Source organism: Oncorhynchus gorbuscha, linkage group LG12 (assembly GCF_021184085.1).
Source record: "Oncorhynchus gorbuscha isolate QuinsamMale2020 ecotype Even-year linkage group LG12, OgorEven_v1.0, whole genome shotgun sequence".
Lineage (NCBI taxonomy): Eukaryota > Metazoa > Chordata > Actinopteri > Salmoniformes > Salmonidae > Oncorhynchus > Oncorhynchus gorbuscha.
In genome coordinates, this window is record NC_060184.1 from 81,431,761 (window position 1) to 81,446,339 (window position 14,579).

Consider the following 14,579-nt stretch of genomic DNA (forward strand, 5'->3'; position numbering starts at 1 on the left):
CTCTCTCTCTCTCTCTCTCTCTCTCTCTCTCTCTCTCTCTCTTTTCTCTCCTTTCTCTCTCTCTCTCTCTCTCTCTCTCTCTCTGTCCCTCTCTCTCTTTCTTTCTCCTCTTTCTCTCTCTCTCTCTCTCTCTATAATAATAATAATATATGCCATTTAGCAGACGCTTTTATCCAAAGCGACTTACAGTCATGTGTGCATACATTCTACGTATGGGTGGTCCCGGGGATCGAACCCACTACCCTGGCGTTACAAGCGCCATGCTCTACCAACTGAGCTCTCTCTCTCTCTCTGTCTCTCTCTCTCTCTCTTTTCTCTCTCTCTCTCTAAACCTATAATTGTGTGTGTTCTTAGTTTAATCAGACTATGTTTGTCTATTGTTGTGACTTAGATGAAAATCAGGTCAAATTGCATGACCAGTTTATTCAGATATCCAGGTAATTCCAAAGGGTTCACCAACTTTTTATTGCTGATGTATATACCAGGCGGTGTCAGAGGAAGGCCCCAAAACTTGTCAAAGACTCCAGTCACCCAAGTCATAGACTGTTCTCTCTGCTACCACACGACAAGAGGTACCGGAGCACCAAGTCTAGGTCCAAGAGGCTTCAAAACAGCTTCTACCCCCAAGCCATAAGACTGCTGAACAATTTTTCAAATGGCCATGCGGACTATTTACATTTGCCCCCCCTTGTTTTCACACTGCTGATACTCACTGTTTATTATCTATGCATAGTCACTTTACCCCTACTTACATGTATAAATTACTTAGACTAACCTGTACCCCCTGCACATTGACTCGGTACCAGTACCCCCTGTATATAGTCATTATTGTTATTTGATTTTTTTTTTTTTTAACATTTTTTAAATACTATCGTTTTCTTTTAAAGTAAATATTATATGAACTCGATTTTCTTAAGGGCTTTTGTAAGGAAGCGTTTCACATTAAGTTCTACACCCGTTTGCAATGTGACAAATAACAGTTCATTTTATGTAGATGTTTTCCGCCACTGTTATGATGTCATGTCCTGTGTGTGTTGGACGCGTTCGTCTCTGGGACCAGAAGAAGAGTAAACGGACGGAAATTGGACCAACTGGAGACATTTTTGTTAGTCCCCACGAGGTCAAATGCTACTTTCTAGGTGGTTTAGGGTTAAGGTTAGAAGTAGTGTTAGGGTTAGAATTAGGTTTAGGGTTAAGGTTAGGAGCTAGGGTCAGTTTTAGGGTTAGGAGCTAGGGTCAGTTTTAGGGTTAGGAGCTGGGGTCAGTTTTAGGTTTAGGAGCTGGGGTCAGTTTTAGGGTTAGGGTTAGGAGCTGGGGTCAGTTTTAGGGTTAGGGTTATGAGCTAGGGTCAGTTTTAGGGTTAAGGTTAGGAGCTAGGGTCAGTTTTAAGGTTAGGGTTAGGAGCTCGGGTCAGTTTTAAGGTTAGGAGCTATGGTTAGGTTTAGGGTTAGAGGTTAGGGAAAATAGGATTCTGAATGGGACTGTGTTGTAGCTCCTCTCTCGTTGTGCTCAGATGGTCTCGGAGGTCATCAGTTGTCTGACTCAGTTTGTCCATTCTGCTTTATCATTTAGCAATAGATGCTCTGCTCTCCTCAGAACTGTTTCTTATCGTTTCTGGACAGTGTCCTCCTCCTGAAGCTTGTTCTCTCTGAGTTCTATGACCTCTGCTTCGACTAGAGAGAAGGTGTTGTGGAAAGGTTGCATAGCAGGTGTTCTTGGTGATGTCGACATGTCCTTGGCTCTGTCTGCTGCAGGTGAGGTAGGTAGAGGGACACTGAGGGGCTTCTTGCTGGGTCACAGAGACCGTTGGGGCCCTTTTCTCCACCATCTCCCTCCTTGACTTTTTACTCCGTTTCTGAGATGAGTTCAGCTTCTACTTTTAGGGTAGCAAAAATATTCTGGAGGCTTGAATCACTGCCCTGTATCAAGTCCCATGATTCTTTGTGCGTATTATGGGACCAACTTCCGGTGTAGTGTAGACAAGGAGCAGACGTGAAAGTTGGGAGCATACAAAACATTTTTTAAACGAAACGATTTTTAGATACAAGCCGTACGTGTTAATTGTTAACTTGAGTAGTTAAATAAAGGTTCAATAAAAATGATTTTTTTTTATTGTCTAATTTATGGTTTCAGTTAGTATTTCCTGCACTTGTTAATAACTTAACACTTGCACCATATTATCTATGAATTAGCAGTAAGCTGTATGTATGTATCTCTATATTTTCTAATCACCAATTTGGGAATGAATTGTTCTCCTTTTGGGAGATAAGTTACATTCTATTCTCTTTTCTGCAGGTTTAGAATGCTAAAAAAATATGTTTTTTCTTTGTCATTAAGGGTGATAGTGATGTCATTATGGGGTATAGTGATGTCATTATGCGGTATAGTGATGTCATTATGGGGTATAGTGATGTCATTATGGGGTATAGTGATGTCATTATGGGTTATAGTGATGTCACTATGGGGCATAGTGATGTCACTATGGGGCATAGTGATGTCACTATGGGTATAGTGATGTCATTATGGGGTATAGTGATGTCATTATGGGGTATAGTGATGTCATTATGGGGTATAGTGATGTCATTATGGGGTATTGTGATGTCACTATGGGGCATAGTGATGTCATTATGGGGTATAGTGATGTCATTATGGGGTATAGTGATGTCATTATGGAGTATAGTGATGTCATTATGGGTTATAGTGATGTCATTATGGGGTATAGTGATGTCATTATGGGGTATAGTGATGTCATTATGGGGTATTGTGATGTCACTATGGGGCATAGTGATGTCATTATGGGGTATAGTGATGTCATTATGGGGTATAGTGATGTCATTATGGAGTATAGTGATGTCATTATGGGTTATAGTGATGTCATTATGGGGTATAGTGATGTCATTATGGGGTATAGTGATGTCATTATGGGGTATAGTGTCTAGATTGATGAGGGGGGGGGGGTGATTGAATCCATTTTAGAATAAGGCTGTAACCTAACTAAATGTGGGAAAAAGTCAAGGGGTCTGAATACTTTGCACTGTATCTGACGTCCACACTACTTGCTATAAATAAGTCCCCCTCTCAGATTCACAAGGCCAGCACAAGTCTGTAGTATTTTATAGATTTTGGAGACCTGTGTGATCGGTACAGTCTGTGACGGCATTGCCCTTACGACGTGGATGCAGACGTTTGCAATACGCAGAGTATTGGGCACCTCGACACAGGGGAGCTGCCCTCCTTTTGAGCGTAAACGCTGGAATCAAGGTTACTCTAAATTCATCCAGTAAGTCCCGGATGTTAAAACCATGTTCCCTATCACCTCATCCATAGGGGGAAGGTCACCACCCCCCCCCCAAAAAAAACCTGAGTCCTGTGTTATGTATTCATCATTGCACCTGCCACATCACAGACATCTGAAACATAATCACTCCACAAGAGGCAACAGCCACTAGGTACTTTACAGTGTTGCATAATAGTGGCTGTAACGTTAGGAGAGTGATGGGTGACGGGAGTCAGGCGCAGAGAGCAGAAGTTTCACGGGAAAAAAAACACGTTAATGTCGACAGTAAAGAGGAACAGGTACAAACATGGGTGAAGCCAAAACACAGGCGCAACACAACCAAAAACCACTGTTACCAAAATACCGGACTGCGAAAACCCAACCTGAACAATACACCTTCAATGTATAACGACAACAAGCACAAACGGGCTAAATGGACTTAAATAACACCCAAAACCCCAACAAGGAACAGGTGAAAACAATCAGACAAAAACAAACGAAAAGGAAAAAGGGATCGGTGGCAGCTAGTAGACCGGCGACGAAGACCGCCGAACGCCATCCGAACAGTGATATTCGGTGATATTCGTGACAGTACCCCCCGACACCGGCCTCGGGGACGACCCCGGGGGGCGAGGCGCAGGGCAATCCGGATGGAGGCAATGGAACTCCCTCAGCATAGGTGGATCCAATATGTCCCCCACCGGGACCCAGCACCTCTCCTCCGGCCCGTACCCCTCCCAGTCCACGAGGTACTGCAGGCCCCTCACCCGGCGTCTCGAGTCCAGAATGGCCCGTATCGTGTACGCCGGGGACCCCTCGATGTCCAGAGGGGGCGGAGGGACCTCCAGAACCTCACCTTCCTGCAGGGAAGATCTGAGCTCAAAGCCATAACAAAAGCCTATTGCCTCACCTGGCTATTTAAGCAGGTGTCTGTGCCTCAGCCTATCGTTCAGATGTCTCCTGAAACAATTTTATACAATCTGAAACTTCTTCGTTTTGAGACATTCGTATACTAAACTTCTTGAAAAATCTAGAAAGTTAATTTATTTGATTCTCATACGGTATATTGCTAGCAGCTGCAAATGAAGATGTTGGCTGTCAAAAGTAATTAGTTGTTATTGACAGACAGACATGTAGGGGATGGTTGTCTTGGTAATTAGCTGTTATTGACAGACAGAATGTGATGGTTGTCTTGGTAATTAGCTGTTATTGACAGACAGAGCTGATGGTTGTCTTGGTAATTAGCTGTTATTGACAGACAGAAGGTGATGGTTGTCTTGGTAATTAGCTGTTATTGACAGACAGAAGGTGATGGTTGTCTTGGTAATTAGTTGTTATTGACAGACAGACAGAAGGGGATGGTTGTCTTGGTAATTAGCTGTTATTGACAAACAGAAAGTGATGGTTGTCTTGGTAATTAGTTGTTATTGACAGACAGAAGGGGATGGTTGTCTTGGTAATTAGCTGTTATTGACAAACAGAAGGTGATGGTTGTCTTGGTAATTGACAGACAGAAGCTGATGGTTGTCTTGGTAATTAGCTGTTATTGGCAGACAGAGCTGTTGGTTGTCTTGGTAATTGACAGACAGAAGCGGATGGTTGTCTTGGTAATTAGCTGTTATTGGCAGACAGAGCTGTTGGTTGTCTTGGTAATTGACAGACAGAAGCTGATGGTTGTCTTGGTAATTAGCTGTTATTGACAGACAGACAGAAGGTGATGGTTGTCTTGGTAATTGACAGACAGAAGGTGATGGTTGTCTTGGTAATGAGCTGTTATTGACAGACAGAATGTGATGGTTGTCTTGGTAATTAGCTGTTATTGACAGACAGAATGTGATGGTTGTCTTGGTAATTAGCTGTTATTGACAGACAGAATGTGATGGTTGTCTTGGTAATTAGCTGTTATTGACAAACAGAAGGTGATGGTTGTCTTGGTAATTGACAGACAGAAGCTGATGGTTGTCTTGGTAATTAGCTGTTATTGGCAGACAGAGCTGTTGGTTGTCTTGGTAATTGACAGACAGAAGCTGATGGTTGTCTTGGTAATTAGCTGTTATTGGCAGACAGAGCTGTTGGTTGTCTTGGTAATTGACAGACAGAAGCTGATGGTTGTCTTGGTAATTAGCTGTTATTGACAGACAGACAGAAGGTGATGGTTGTCTTGGTAATTGACAGACAGAAGGTGATGGTTGTCTTGGTAATGAGCTGTTATTGACAGACAGAATGTGATGGTTGTCTTGGTAATTAGCTGTTATTGACAGACAGAATGTGATGGTTGTCTTGGTAATTAGATGTTATTGACAGACAGAATGTGATGGTTGTCTTGGTAATTAGCTGTTATTGACAGACAGAATGTGATGGTTGTCTTGGTAATTAGATGTTATTGACAGACAGAGCTGTTGGTTGTCTTTTTCCCAACAACAAACAGGAACATGAATCAGAAACAGTCAATCTGATTTACTACCATTCCCTTCCTTCCTTCAGGGACAGAACCAATGTGACTGAATTACTACCAACCTCCTCCTCAATTACTACCAACCTCCTCCTCAATTACTACCAACCTCCTCCTCAATTACTAACAACCTCCTCCTCAATTACTACCAACCTCCTCCTCAATTACTACCAACCTCCTCCTCAATTACTACCAACCTCCTCCTCAATTACTACCAACCTCCTCCTCAATTACTAACAACCTCCTCCTCAATTACTACCAACCTCCTCCTCAATTACTACCAACCTCCTCATTAAAACTCCTTTTTCAACCACTCTGCAAATGTCTTGTTAACAAACTAGTCGGTTAGAACATCTACTTTGTGCATAACACAAGTCATTTTTCCAACAATTGTTAACAGACAGATTATTTCACTTATGTGTCACAATTCCACTGTGTCACAATTCCAGTGGGTCAGAAGTTTACATACACTAAGTTGACTGTGCCTTTAAACAGCTTGGAAAATTCCAGGAAATGATGTCATGGCTTTAGAAGCTTCTGACATCATTTGTGTCAAATGGAGGTGTACCTGTGGATGTATTTCAAGGCCCACCTTCAAACTCAGTGCCTATTTGCTTGACATCATGGGAAAATCAAACGAAGTCAACCAAGTCCTCAGAAAAAAATTTGGACCACCACAAGTCAGGTTGGGAGCAATTTCCAAATGCCTGAAGGTACCATGTTCATCTGTACAAACAATAGTAAGTATAAACATCATGGGACCACGCAGCCGTTATATCGCTCAGGTCTGTCTCCTAGAGAGGAACGTACTTTGGTGCGAAAAGTGCAAATCAATCCCAGAACAACAGCAAAGGACCTTGTGAAGATGCTGGAGGAAACAGGTACAAAAGTATCTATATCCACAGAAGAACGAGTCCTATATCGACATAACCTGAAAGGCCGCTCAGCAAGGAAGAAGCCACTACTCAAAAACCTCCATTAAAAGCCAGACTACGGTTTGCAACTGCACATGGGGGACAAAGATCATACTTGTTATGAGAAATGTCCTCTGGTCTGATGAAACAAAAATATACGTAACTGTTTGGCCATAATGACCATCATTATGTTTGGAGGAAAAAGGGGGAGGATTGCAAGCCAAAGAACACCATCCCAACCGTGAAGCACGGGGGTGGCAGCATCAAGTAGTGGGGTGCTTTGCTGCAGGAGGGACTGGTGCACTTCACAAAATAGATGGCATCATGAGGGAGGAAAATTATGTGGATATATTGAAGCAACATCTCAAGACATCCATCAGGAAGTTAAAGCTTGGTTGCAAATGGACAATGACCCCAAGCATACTTCCAAAGTTGTGGCAAAATGGCTTAAGGACAACAAAGTCAGGGTATTGGAGTGGCAATCACCAAGCCCTGACCTCAATCCTATAGACAATTTGTGGGCAGAACTGAAAAAGTGTGTGTGAGCAAGGAGGCCTACAAACCTGACTCAGTTACACCAGCTCTGTCAGGAGGAAGGGGCCAAAATTCACCCAAATTACTGTGGGAAGCTTGTGGAAGGCTACCCAAAACGTTTGACCCAAGTTAAACAATTTAAAGGCAATGCTACCAAATAGTAATTGAGTGTATGTAAACTTCTGAACCACTGGGAATGTGATAAAATAAATAAAAGCTGAAATAAATCATTCTCTCTACTATTATTCTGACATTTCACATTCTTAAAATAATGTGGTGATCCTAACTGACCTAAGACAGGGAATGTTCACAAAGATTAAATGTCAGGATGTGACTGAATGACTGCCAACCCCCTCCTTCCTTTAGAAACAGAACCTATGTGACTGAATGACTGCCAACCCCCTCCTTCCTTTAGAGACAGAACCTATGTGACTGAATGACTGCCAACCCCCTCCTTCCTTTAGAGACAGAACCTATGTGACTGAATGACTGCCAACCCCTCCTTCCTTTAGAAACAGACCCTGTGGTCTGACAGGCTAAGACAGAACCTATGTGACTGAATGATTGCCCTGTGGTCAACAGGCCCCCTCCTTCCTTTAGAGACAGAACCTATGTGACTGAATGATTGAACCCCTCCTTCATTTAGTGTATTGAGACAGAACAGTTCATTATAGTGACTGAATGGACTGCAGGCAAGTTCATTATAGTGTATTGAGACCCAGTGGTTCCATTATAGTGAAACAGACCCTGTGGTCTGACAGGCTAAGCAGTTCATTATAGTGTATTGAGACCCTGTGGTCTGGCAGGCTAAGCAGTTCATTATAGTGTATTGAGACCCAGTGGTCTGGCAGGCTAGGCAGTTCATTATAGTGTATTGAGACCCTGTGGTCTGACAGGCTAAGCAGTTCATTATAGTGTATTGAGACCCTGTGGTCTGGCAGGCTAAGCAGTTCATTATAGTGTATTGAGGCCCTGTGGTCTGGCAGGCTAAGCAGTTCATTATAGTGTATTGAGACCCAGTGGTCTGGCAGGCTAAGCAGTTCATTATAGTGTATTGAGACCCAGTGGTCTGGCAGGCTCATTATAGTGCTTGAGCTGGCAGGCTAAGCAGTTCATTATAGTGTATTGAGACCCAGTGGTCTGGCAGGCTTCGCTGCTAGTCCTGTGCAATATTTAGTTTATGTATTACTTCTTGCCCAGAAAACCTTAAGTGTTATTACATACAGCCGGGAAGAACTATTGGATAGTTTACCAACACAACCAGCACTACGACCAGTAATACGACTTTCAGTAATACGACTTTCCCAGAGCGGATTCTTTGTCTGCACCTCCCAGGGCATTTGAACTGATTCCAGAGGCCGAACCAAAACAACGCAGTCGGAGGAGAGGGTGCCGGAGCGGTCGTCTAGTGAGGCTTCGGAGGCGCGCACACCACTCACCTCTTCTGAGTATATTACTCGCTAATGTCCAGTCCCTAGTTAACAAAGTCGATGAAATCAGGGCAATAATTTATTTCCAAAGAGATATCCGGGATTGTAACATACTCTGTTTCACAGAAAGATGTTAGTGCAACCAACGAGATTTTCATTGCATCGCGCCAACAGGAATAAACATCTCTCCGGTAAGAAGAAGAAGGGGGTAGATGTTTCATGATTAACAACTCATGGTGTAATTGTAACATACAGGAACTCAAGTCCTTTTGTTCACCTGACCTAGAATTCCTCACAATCAAATGCCGATCGTATTATCTCCCAAGAGAATTCTCCCCGGTTATTGTCACTGCCGTGTATATCACCCCGACCTCACTAATGCTCTTGTGGCTGACTGAAAGCAAGTCCCTGCAGCAATGTTCTAACATCTAGTGGAAAGCCTTCCCAGAAGAGTAGAGGCTGTTATAGCAGCAAAGGGGGAACCAACTCCATATTAAAGCCAATGATTTTGGAATGAGATGTTCGACAAGCAGGTGTCCACGTACTATTGAATAGCACCAACAAGCATTTACAAATGTACAGATTATTTCAAACAAGAAAAAAGTTAGTATTTGTTTTATTTCGTTCAGGTCGGCTTTGGCACTGCATATATTGGGGTCACAGCTTTTATAAATGGTGACCCGGTGTTCTGCTCTCTGATTGGCTGAACTTGACCTTCTCCTGCCTTATTGGCTGTCCCTCCAGAGATGAGATCTCAGACAGTTTCTGGATTCTGGGTTCCGACTGGGCTGGAAGGAGGAACAGAGAGCAGATGAGAGGTAGGAACGCCAGGTAGTATGTAAATGTGGCACTCCTGAAAACCTTGAGCAGGTGAACAAAGACATTTTTGTGATATGGGGAGCATTGGACTAGAACCAAAATAGTGTGAGAAACCTTCATTATCCAACTGGACTGGAGGAGGGACATAGAGCAAAGTCTAAGGACACAAATGGAAAAAAAGAGAGAGCGTTTGGAAAACAGGGAGGAAGACTGTGTTAGGAAGCCACACAGCTTCGGGTAGCTAGAAAACCACAAGAGCTCAAAACTAAAAACTTACTTACACATGACAGATTGACAGGATGAAGCGCTGCACCGCACTTGACCCCCAGTTCTCTCTCTCACACGCACGCACCGCACGCACCCCCCCAAACCCCCCTGTTCCTTTCGGTGAGAGAGTTCATTCAGAGGGGTTATGGACTGAGCCTTGACAACAATAAGAAGCAGCAAGAGCCCTCATGTCCAGTGTTTGAGCCCCCCAGTCCAGTGTTTCAGACCCCAGTCCAGTGTTTGAGCCCCCCAGTCCAGTGTTTCAGACCCCAGTCCAGTGTTTCAGCCCCCAAGTCCAGTGTTTCAGCCCCCAGTCCAGTGTTTCAGCCCCCAAGTCCAGTGTTTCAGCCCCCCAGTCCAGTGTTTCAGCCCCCCAGTTCAGTGTTTGAGGCTTCAGTCTGTTTGTTAGCGCTACATCCCTGTTGTAAAAGCCTGGTTGAACAGTGGTAGGCCAATCAGCTGTCTCCAGGTTGAACTGTGATAGGCCAATCAGCTGTCTCCAGGTTGAACTGTGATAGGCCAATCAGCTGTCTCCAGGTTGAACTGTGACAGGCCAATCAGCTGTCTCCAAGTTGAACTGTGATAGGCCAATCAGCTGTCTCCAAGTTGAACTATGATAGGCCAATCAGCTGTCTCCAGGTTGAATTGTGATGAGCCAATCAGCTGTCTCCAGGTTGAACTGTGACAGGCCAATCAGCTGTCTCCAGGTTGAACTGTGACAGGCCAATCAGCTGTCTCCAGGCTGAACTGTGACAGGCCAATCAGCTGTCTCCAGGGTGAACTGTGACAGGCCAATCAGCTGTCTCCAGGGTGAACTGTGATAGGCCAATCAGCTGTCTCCAGGTTGAACTGTGACAGGCCAATCAGCTGTCTCCAGGTTGAACTGTGACAGGCCAATCAGCTGTCTCCAAGTTGAACTGTGACAGGCCAATCAGATGTCTCCAGGTTGAACTGTGACAGGCCAATCAGCTGTCTCCAGACACACACCAACGACCGGTCTCCCGAGCAGCAGACAGGTGTCCTGACTGACAGGCTCTCATCAAATACACATAGCAGGGACATACCATATACTCCGAATGAGTCCCTTGTGGCACCCTGTTCCCTATTTAGTGCACTACTTTTGACCCAGGGCCAGTAGAACTCTGGTAGAAAGTGATGTCCTATATAGGGAACAAGGCCCCATTTGGGATGCATTATAAGGGCACGAGGTTCATGGAAGGTAGACAGGTAGTGTCAGGATTTGGCCAGGGTTGTTCCGGTTTTTGGTCACTAGATGACCCCATTGTGCCTTTTGACCTTTTGTTTTCCCTTGATCCCCATTATTATTTGCACCTGTGCCTCGTTTCCCCTGATTGTCTTTAAACCCTTTGTTTTCCTCAGTTCTTTGCTCTGTGTTTGTATGTTAGCACCCAGCCCTAGTACTCTGAGAACTCTTGTTGATCCCGGTGGACTCTCTTGTGGAATTCTGTTTTTTGTTTGTTTGTTTTTGAGTATCTTTTGAGGCTTTTTGTGCTATACCTTCCACCTTGTGGATTTACCTTTTTGTCTTGGAGGATTACCTTTGTTCTTGTGGAATTCCTTTTGAGGTTGTGGAGTTACATGTTTTCCTGAAGAACTTCACTTTTTACTTCATTAAATACACCGTGTCAAGTACTGCTGTGTCTGCCTCATCTTCTGGGTTCTGCCGACTATTCGTGGCTCAGTTGGTTAAGTGACTGTTTCTCACTCCGGAGACCCGGGTTTGTAACCGGGTCCTGACAGGTAGTCTATGGGTCTTCCCTTTTACAGACACTAACAGTCTTTTCATAGAGGTCTTAGTCAAACGTTTTACTATTTTAAAGAGAGAAGAATTAAGACAGTAGCTAAAGGTTACATAACGTTAGATCGTCACTTGATTTAATGCTACAGACTAGCCTGTATTGTTTATCAATGCAGGAATTGAAACGTCAAATGCAGTTGATCAAATATGTCATAATCGACCCCGAAGTACTAGCTCCTATTGGGAATAGTTTCTGTTATTTACCCTTGGTCTGAGAACAGAATGATCAGAAACACCTGTTACCACCAAAACTAGTCAAATGTCATGCTACATACGTCGCTAGCATACTCTATTACTGTAAATATGCATCCCAAATGACAATCTATTCCCTATACAGTGCAGTACGTTTGACCAGAGCCCTTATGGTGTGTCATTTGGCCCTTGGTCAAAAGTAGTTTACTATATAGGTAGTCAAGTTATATTTGGGACACTGAGTTACTGTTGCTATGATACTGTAACGGTGTCACAATAACTGTACTCTGGTAGCTGTTCTTGTAGCCTTCGGTTGAAAAGGGCTTTCTTCCTTCCTTTCCTTTCTTCCGATGGCAGCAGGAACTGACGTTAGGTCATATCCCACATAGGAGCTGGAGGGCAGCTGGCAGCAGGAAGTGACGTTAGGTCATACCCCACATAGGAGCTGGAGGGCAGCAGGAAGTGACGTTAGGTCGTACCCCACATAGGAGCTGGAGGGCAGCTGGCAGCAGGAAGTGACGTTAGGTCGTATCCCACATAGGAGCTGGAGGGCAGCTGGCAGCGGGAACTGACGTTAGGTCATATCCCACATAGGAGCTGGTGGGCAGCAGGAACTGACGTTAGGTCGTACCCCACATAGGAGCTGGAGGGCAGCTGGCAGCAGGAAGTGACGTTAGGTCGTACCCCACATAGGAGCTGGAGGGCAGCTGGCAGCAGGAACAGACGTTAGGTCATATCCCACATAGGAGCTGGTGGGCAGCAGGAAGTGACGTTAGGTCGTATCCCACATAGGAGCTGGTGGGCAGCAGGAAGTGACGTTAGGTCGTACCCCACATAGGAGCTGGAGGGCAGCTGGCAGCAGGAAGTGACGTTAGGTCGTACCCCACATAGGAGCTGGTGGGCAGCAGGAACTGACGTTAGGTCGTACCCCACATAGGAGCTGCAGGGCAGCAGGAAGTGACGTTAGGTCGTACCCCACATAGGAGCTGGAGGGCAGCTGGCAGCAGGAAGTGACGTTAGGTCGTACCCCACATAGGAGCTGGAGGGCAGCTGGCAGCAGGAAGTGACGTTAGGTCATACCCCACATAGGAGCTGGATGGCAGCAGGAAGTGACGTTAGGTCGTATCCCACATAGGAGAAGGTCTCGGAAATGGTCTGGAGAAGAGAGGAGGATAGGGTCAAGCGGGCAGGTTGTTGGGGGCGGGTGGGCAGCAGGAAGTGACGTTAGGTCGTACCCCACATAGGAGCTGGAGGGCAGCTGGCAGCAGGAAGTGACGTTAGGTCGTACCCCACATAGGAGCTGGTGGGCAGCAGGAACTGACGTTAGGTCGTACCCCACATAGGAGCTGCAGGGCAGCAGGAAGTGACGTTAGGTCGTACCCCACATAGGAGCTGCAGGGCAGAGATACACACCAACTATGAGCTCTGATCTGAGGGGGTTGAGCTCCTATTATCTGACCCTCCGTCCAGAATGGTACCCTATTTCATATATAGTGCACTACTTTTTTACCAGGTCTCATAGGTTATATGGATAATGCGTCATTTGGGACGTAAACAACGTGGACTGTAACCTACCATCTAGTCTCCCTAAGTGTAATCAGAGTTATGATGCAACCTACCATCTAGTCTCCCTCATTGTAATCAGTTATGCCAGAAAGACATTTGGGGGCCCGTTTCAAAATGCTACCAGGGGGCCCCCGTTGAGTGTAATAGTTTCTGCAGTGTTGCTATTCGGGGGCTAGCAGGCTAGCTAGCAGTGTTGTTTACGTTGCGTTAAAAGAACGACAATACCCCCAAAAAGGGAAATATTTCCCCATACATGAAGTGTAATGATAATTAATAACCTGGTACTAAAAATACCTCTTCAGTTCTTGTGTTTCAGTCTGACTGCAGCGTTATGGACAGTACAGTTGGACCCTGAGTAGTGAGGCTGAAATATTCCTGATAAACTGCTTAGTTACCCGAAGGCCCAGCCGTGAGCGGGAGCTGCTGACCCGAAAGCCCAGCCGTGAGGGGGAGCTGCTGACCCGAAAGCCCAGCCGTGAGGGGGAGCTGCTGACCCGAAAGCCCAGCCGTGAGGGGGAGCTGCTGACCCGAAGGCCCAGCCAAAGCTCCTTGTGGAAGTGGCCCAACCGGTGGGCCTGATAGTCCCTGGGAGGGGAGGGATGGCGCCGCTGGGCCTGATAGTCCCTGGGAGGGGGAGGGATGGCGCCGCTGGGCCTGATAGTCCCTGGGAGGGGGAGGGATGGCGCCGCTGGGCCTGATAGTCCCTGGGAGGGGGAGGGATGGCGCCGCTGGGGCCTGATAGTCCCTGGGAGGGGAGGGATGGCGTCACGGGGCCTGATAGTCCCTGGGAGGGGGAGGGATGGCGTCACGGGGCCTGATAGTCCCTGGGAGGGGGAGGGATGGCGTCACGGGGCCTGATAGTCCCTGGGAGGGGGAGGGATGGCGTCACGGGGCCTGATAGTCCCTGGGAGGGGGAGGGATGGCGCCGCTGGGCCTGATAGTCCCTGGGAGGGGGAGGGATGGCGTCACGGGGCCTAATAGTCCCTGGGAGGGGAGGGATGGCGTCACGGGGCCTGATAGTCCCTGGGAGGGATGGCATCACGGGGCCTGATAGTCCCTGGGAGGGGAGGGATGGTGCCGTTGGGATTCAGGGGATGCTCATCTGGGGGAAAATATCCTAATCCTTAACAAGATTGTGTGGAAAACAACGTTGGCTCAGATAATAGAAGGTAAAGCCACAGTTTAATGTGTTGCAGGTCCACACAACTGTGGAAAGGTTAACACACAATAAACAACTGCTGCTAAATTACCACGTTATGTTCTTATTCAAATAGCAGACCAGCAATCAAGCACGAACAAGCCTTAACAA